General features: G+C 40.4%; 1 protein-coding gene across 1 annotated transcript in view; it reads left to right on the forward strand.

Annotated features, from left to right (window-relative positions):
* Nucleotides 1–1,419: 1,419 nt before the first annotated feature.
* LOC135110210 (beta-ureidopropionase-like) overlaps nt 1,420–7,187 on the forward strand; it is a 34,075-nt gene continuing 28,307 nt past the window's right edge. Inside the window, exon 1 of the mRNA XM_064022263.1 lies at nt 1,420–1,567. The gene's annotated coding sequence lies outside the window, so the exon portion shown is untranslated. The remainder of the gene's footprint in view (nt 1,568–7,187) is intronic.

A 7,187-nucleotide genomic window follows, 5' to 3' on the forward strand; every position in this document is an offset into this window, starting at 1 on the left:
TATAGGACAGTGGGTGTCTCAGGCTTTACTTTACTTACGTGGTGGCGAGGCGGGCGGGCAGCCAGCAGTTGGCACGGCCCCACTCGCCTAGGATGACATGGTGGGCGACGACACCACACACACACACACACACACACGGAGGGAAGGGTACACACCCTGTAACGCAGATCTGAGTTAAGGGGAAAGTCGCCTCTGCACTAGTCTATTAACGTTCACTTTGTCTTACCTTTCATTAGATGCAACAAGGTACTCCGTAGCCGATGTAACACCGGCAGACAGCTCCTTTCATAAGTAGAGACTCTCCCTGACGCGTGTCCGTCCCGTCTCCCGAAAAAGGAGGGCGGTGGAGTGGCCGTCTGTAGAGGACCTCTAAAGCAGGGGTGTCAAATTCATGAACAGCGGGCCAAATGTAGCCCGCGGGATGGTGTTAAGTGGCCCGCGAGGTGACAAAAGATTTTTCAACTCGTGTTACTGTACGTAAAGCGTATGTACCTCACGTCATTATTCCTCGGTAATCATAAGTGAAATATTCAATAGTTTTCTATTTGCATGAAAACGTGTAATATGTGTAATTATCAGTATTCAATGCTATATGAAGCACCAAAGCCGATGCTCACTTGTTAGAAGAGCGTGATTACCCCCCCTAGTCGCCTGCCGGTGTCACTCACGGCCAAGTCACGCTCAAAGAAGGGCAGGATGGTGACCGAGGTAAATACTTTAATTTTGTAGTAAAAACTGATTGTCATAGTGCCAAGTTGATTGCATGTATTGTTAATGAATACTGTAATATGTTGAAAGTGTTTAATATCAGTGTATAATATTATTTTGTAAGAAATTGAGACCGAGAACTTGTTCGCAGTTCTTATGGTCATGCCTACCTCATCAATAAACGTCAGAGAGAGAGAACTACCTTTCCTCGACCCTACGATGATGGGTATGATCAGTAAAACAGATCACCTGAGAGCCAATTGATGCCCAGCCGGTGCGGCTACAACTCGAGTTACTATAATTGTTATAACCGAGGAAAATGTAACTAAACTGTTAAGACAAGACATAATAACTTTTACCTTTTACCTTAATAATGTATTTTTGGTAAACCAGGATGACCAGCAAAATAAGTTGTAATCTTCAGTCTTGCCAATAAGTAATTACGAATCTTTGATGGCCCTCGAGACCATAACCAAGTGGCCCTCGACAGGATTTGAGTTTGACACCCCTGCTCTAAAGTCTTTACGCTTGACTGTGACGGCCTGATGGCGCCGCTCGTTATAACAGGTGTAATGAACCAAAATGCTACACAAGGTACAGTTTATTCTGAGTCCGGTCAAGCCTGTAATCACATAAAACGCTTAACACCATAAACATTTTTTTCTTGTACCATCACATCTGTAGGAGTACATAGATACACCATTAGAAGTTCGAGGTAGGTTCCAGTAATGCGGTTTAAATCGTTGGGTACTGCCACGGTCTCGGTCATTCGGCTGACTGGACGCCTACCTAAAACACCACACACTCACGCCTGCAATGGTTTTCCTTTATTGTGATTTAAGCACCACCTGGAGTTTGGGTAAGCACTTTGTATTATGATAGTATTGTGATTATGATGTATTGTGATTATGATATATTTATTTAGTATTAACTTTGATGAACATGTAAGTGTATGTGATTACAGTTAAAAGTATTTGGGTGATCTTGTTAAGTACTTATTGTGAATGTACCTTGTTGGTGATATTTGATAGAAACATGATTTTCTATGGAGTTGGATTAGTATAACATTTCCAGACCATGTTTATATTATAACTTGTGATGTGTCCGCTAAATTCGTGTAGGATTTCGTATTCACTTAATTGGTTGTTGGCAGGCCTCTGTTGTATACTTGCTGTGACCGTGTCTGGGGAATCTAACTGCGCCTGTGAACAGCGCCCCCAAATAAACTCACGGCACCTGTCTTGAAGTTTCTTTACCGATCCCCGCTCTACACATCTGTATAATCAGTTTCAGCTACTCATTACAAATGTCATTACGTCCTATCTACTGCACCATCTATTGCACAATTAATCTATTGTATACTTAACGTATTGAGGACTTTGTGAATGAGCGTTGGCGACGGGTGTAGAACGCAGATGGGTGTGTGGTGGTGGCGATCACCCTTCTGCCGTTAGGAGTGTCGCGAGCACCACATCACCCGACCATCACAAGGGTTCATTATGTCCCTATTGCGTAGAGTGCAAATATCGTCATCCTCACCCTCACGACTGACTTTCCCTCCTTCTCCTCTACCTTCTCATCATCACTCCTTCACTTCCTCCCCTTTATCTTCACTTCATCACCTCCCCCCCCTCCTTTGCAAATGGTAACAGCTGTAACACCCTACTCGCATTCTTGACCATCTTGGAGATACGCCCAACATTCTTGACCTTTTCCTAACCTTTAATCCTGCTTATGCTGTTACTCTATTTTCTCCGTTGGGCTGCTCTGATCACAATTTTATATCTGTATCTTGTCCTATAGCTCCAATCCCTCTTCAAGGTCTCCCTAAGCAGAGGTGCCTCTGGCGTTTTCCCTCTGCTAGTTGGGGGGACCTGAGAAGATATTTTGCTGATTTTCCTTGGAATGACCACTGCTTCTGTGACAGAGACCTGTCTCTGTGTGACGAGCGCATGATAGAGGTGATAGTGTCTGGCATGGAGGCGTACAACCCTCACTCTTTCTCGACCTAAACCTTCCAAACATTGGTTTAATATTAAAGGTACTTGAGCCTTTCATCACCAGAATATCATGTGCTTTATATTTCTGCTCGGAGCCATGCCAAGTCTGTTCTCCAACTAGCCAAAAAACTCATTCACTAATATAGTGTCAAAATCTTTCAAGATCTAACTCCCCTCGTGACTTCTGGCATCTACCCAAAAACATCTCCAATAACTTTTCTTCTTTCTCTTTCCCTCCTTTATTTCAACCAGATGGCACTACTACTATCACATCTGTCTCTAAAGCTGAACTCTTCGCTCAAACCTTTGATAAAAATTCCACCTTGGATGATTCAGGGTTTCTTTCTCCCTCTCCTTCTCCCTCTGACTACTTCATGCTACCTATTAAAATTCTTCGCAATTATGTTTTCCATACCCTCGCTGGCCTAAACCCTCGGAAGGTTTATGGACCTAATGGGGTCCCTCCTATTGTCCTCTGAAACTGTGCCTCCGTGCTTGCACCTTGCTTAGTCAAACTCCTTCAGCTCTGTCTGTCAACATCTACCTTTCATTCTTGCTGGAAGTTTGTCTACATTCAGTCTGTTCCTAAAAAGGGTGACTGTTCTAATCCCTCAAGCTACCGTCCTATTGCTTTAATTTCCTGCCTATCTAAAGTTTTTGAATCTATCCTCAACAGGAAGATTCTTAAACACCTATTACTCCAAAACCTTTCTATCTGATCGCCAGTATGGGTTCCGTCAAGGCCACTCTACTGGTTATCTTCTGGCTTTCCTTATTGAGTCCTGGTCATCCTCTTTTAAAGATTTTGGTGAAACTTTTGCTGTTGCCTTGGATATATCAAAAGCTTTCGATAGAGTTTGTCACAAAGCTTTGATTTCCAAACTACCCTCATACAGCTTCTATCCTTCTCTCTGTAACTTCATCACAAGTTTCCTTTCTGACCGTTCTATTGCTGCTGTGGTAGATGGCCACTGTTCTCTTAAATCTATTAATAATGTTCCTCACGGTACTGTCCTGTCACCCACTCTCTTCCTATTATTCATCAATGATCTTCAAAACCAAACTTCTTGCCCTATTCACTCATACGCTGATGATACCACCCTACACTTTTCCTCGTCTTTTCATAGACGTCCAACCCTTCAGGAAGTAAACAATTCACGCAGAGAAGCCACAGAATGCCTGACTTCTGATCTCTCAAAAATTTCTGATTGGAACAGAGCAAACTTAGTATTGTTCAATGCCTCAAAACTTAATTCCTCCACCTATCAACTCGACACAACCTTCCAGACAACTATACCCTCTTCTTCATTGACACTCAACTGTCCCTCTCTTCTACATTGAACATCCTCAGTCTGTCCTTTTCTTATAATCTAAACTGGAAACTTCATATCTCATTTGTAGCTAAAACAGCTTCTGGTGTTCTGAGACGTCTCTGCCAGTTTTTTCTCACGCCCCCTCCCCATAGCTGCTAACTCTGTACAAGGGCCTTATCCGTCCATGTATAGAGTATGCTTCACATGTCTGCGGAGGGGGTGGGGGGTTCCACTTATACCGCTCTTTTAGACAAGGTGGAATCAAAAGCTTTTAGTCTCATCAACTCCTCTCCTCTAATTGACTGTCTTCAGCCTCTTTCTCATCGCCGCAATGTTGCATCTCTTGCTATCTTCTACCGCTATTTTCATGCTAACTGCTCTTCTTATCTTGCTAACTGCATGCCTCTCCCTTCCTCCTGCGGCTTCGCTGCACAAGACTTTCTTCTTTCTCTCACCCCTATTCCGTCCACCTCTCTAATGCAAGAGTTAACCAGTATTCTTAATCATTCATCATAAACTCTGTAACTCCTTGCCTGCTTCTGTATATTCTCCTTCCTATGACTTAAACTCCTTCAAGACGAAGGTTTCAAGACACTTATCCTTCAATTTTTGACTACCGCTTCGGACACTATTCGGAGACCGGCATCTCAGTGGGTTTATATATATATATATATATATATATATATATATATATATATATATATATATATATATATATATATATATATATATATATATATATATATATATATATATATATATATATATATATATATATATATATATATATATATATATATATATATATTGGATTTTTGTTATCCTTGGCCGGTGTCCCTCCTACATAATGAAAAAAAAAAAGATGTTGATGCTCACGCCTTCACATCGGCGACAGACACTTGGGGATTTATCGCTGTACGGATCAACATTTATCTTCCTTTCTTTTTCATTTATCATTAAACTTTATAGCATAATATTGTTTTAGAATAGTGATGTTAATGTTGTTATTACTACTATTGCCGCTAATGCTGATTTTTCTTTTTTTTTTTTGTTCTGCTCTCCTCTCCCTCCTCTTTCTCCTCCCTCTCTTCTTATTCTTACTGTTGCTCCTCCTCCTCCTACTATTACTACTACTATAGAGACAAAGGACTAAACAGTAGAAAGAAACAACTCGTACAATCTGCTGAACTGTTTCTTAATGAAGAGAAATTACGAGTATTTTGTTCAAATATAAGGATTGTTTTCAATTTTACGTAACCAAAACCAAAAGAAAACCCAAATGAAACCACAAACTTGGATTATAAAAAGTAATATTTTTTTTTCGATTATTGTGAAACAGTTAATGAAGAGTAATCGCGTGAAAAAAAAAAATTGACTACCCTTGCAAATAAGATAAATAAATAAATAAATAAATAAATAAATAACAAAAAATTCTCCAAAACCAAAAGTTCGAGGCAAAAAGTTACTTTTTTTTTCAAATATGAAAATCGTTTTTCAGTTTTACCTTATTAAAAGCTAGATTAAAGGATTTTTTTTTTTTATTTCGAGGCAGTTGCAGAAATAACGTGAAATACAAATCAATATGTTAGAGTTGTGAAGGGAGGTGGTGGTGGTAGTGGTCAGGTTAGTCACTCTAAATACTATTCTAGGCTTAGGTTTAAAAAATTATGTCTAGGTTTCAGAAAGCATAATATTATCTATGTAGGTTTATTTTTTAAAAGGGGTATTTAAGTTTCAAAAGGAGTATCTACAAAAAGATTAAGCAGGGTGAGGTAGAGCTTACAGGAAAATATAAGGAGCTGGCTCTGAGTGTGAAGAAAAATGAAGATGTAAGAGCTGCTAATATAGACTACAAAATGAAGATAGTAAGCGAAACAAAAAATAACCCATAGGGAGTTGTTCTTTCAGTTATACAGTACTAAGAATAGAAAAAAAAAATAATTGGCCCTTTAAAGAAATCAAGATGGGAAATAATAGATAGTGAAGAGGAACTCTGTAATTAACTACTTGCTCTCAATGTTTTCCACGGAAGACACAGGAGGGACGCGCAGGTAGAACTGGTTTTTAGGGAACAGGAAATACACAAACTGAAGGATAGCGTCATAAGCAAGGACACTCATTAAAGAATCATATAAGTTAAAAACGACTAAAAGGGCCAGATGACACCTTCCCTGGAGTACTGAAGGAGAGCAAGAGTGAGCTACCGAGCCCATTTGCTGAGGTATTCAGGGAATCACTAGACAAGGTGAGGTACCTAGGTTATGGAGGCAGGCAAATGTAGTACCTATTATAAGAAAGGGAATAAGTCACGGAGATGCAAATTCCGGCCGATTAGTTTGACTTCTGTAGTATGCAAGATGCTGGAGACCATCATAGCTGTCGCCGCACATGACGATGCCCTACACGGCCCAGGTTCCTCACATTCCGCAGGACAACACTCGCTTTATTCGTGACCACAAAAAAGGTGCAGGTGCAGTAATGGGTGCAGATGATATAGCAAAAGGACGAAGAAGGCCTAGGACGGACGTAAAAGCTTGCCAATAAACTGTAAAAGGCATGCAAATGTGTTTGCGATAAGAACGGCCCGCCAACAATTAATCTTGCGCTCGTAAACATAAACAGCGCCCAGAAGTTGTGCACGCTAGACGGACACAAGAAACTTCACTACTGCTACTGTATGTAGGATTATCCCGTGTGCCCTAAGGGTAATGTAGGTTTTAAGCCACTGGTGACGAAAAAGTAGACGAGCGAACATTCTGGTGATCCCCAGTATTAAAAGGAGAGATAAGTGTATTAACTAGTTAGATTTTAGACCTTAAGAATAGCAATGTATGTAGCAGTGTATGTTGTTCGCCGCCGCTGTAAGTTATAAGTGAATATAAGGCGGAGCACAAAACGATCCCTGCAGACCTCAGTTGAACGCATACAGTTGGTGTTAGAGTTTTTGGAAGCTGCAGAGCATTCAGCTGCACCATGAGGCTGTCAGTCGTTCTCTACTTCGTCCTGGTCGTAAGTAATACTTAGAGAATTTGTTCTATGTGCCTTAAGTGTCTCGACTTTAAATATGTTCAGTATACTGTGGTATTTCATATATTTTATGTTTTTCAATTGAGTATTGCAAAGTGATTGAAATGAGTGACGTGATATTTTCTGTGGTCTAAGCAGT

Source organism: Scylla paramamosain, chromosome 20 (genome assembly GCF_035594125.1).
Source record: "Scylla paramamosain isolate STU-SP2022 chromosome 20, ASM3559412v1, whole genome shotgun sequence".
Taxonomy (NCBI): Eukaryota; Metazoa; Arthropoda; class Malacostraca; order Decapoda; family Portunidae; genus Scylla; species Scylla paramamosain.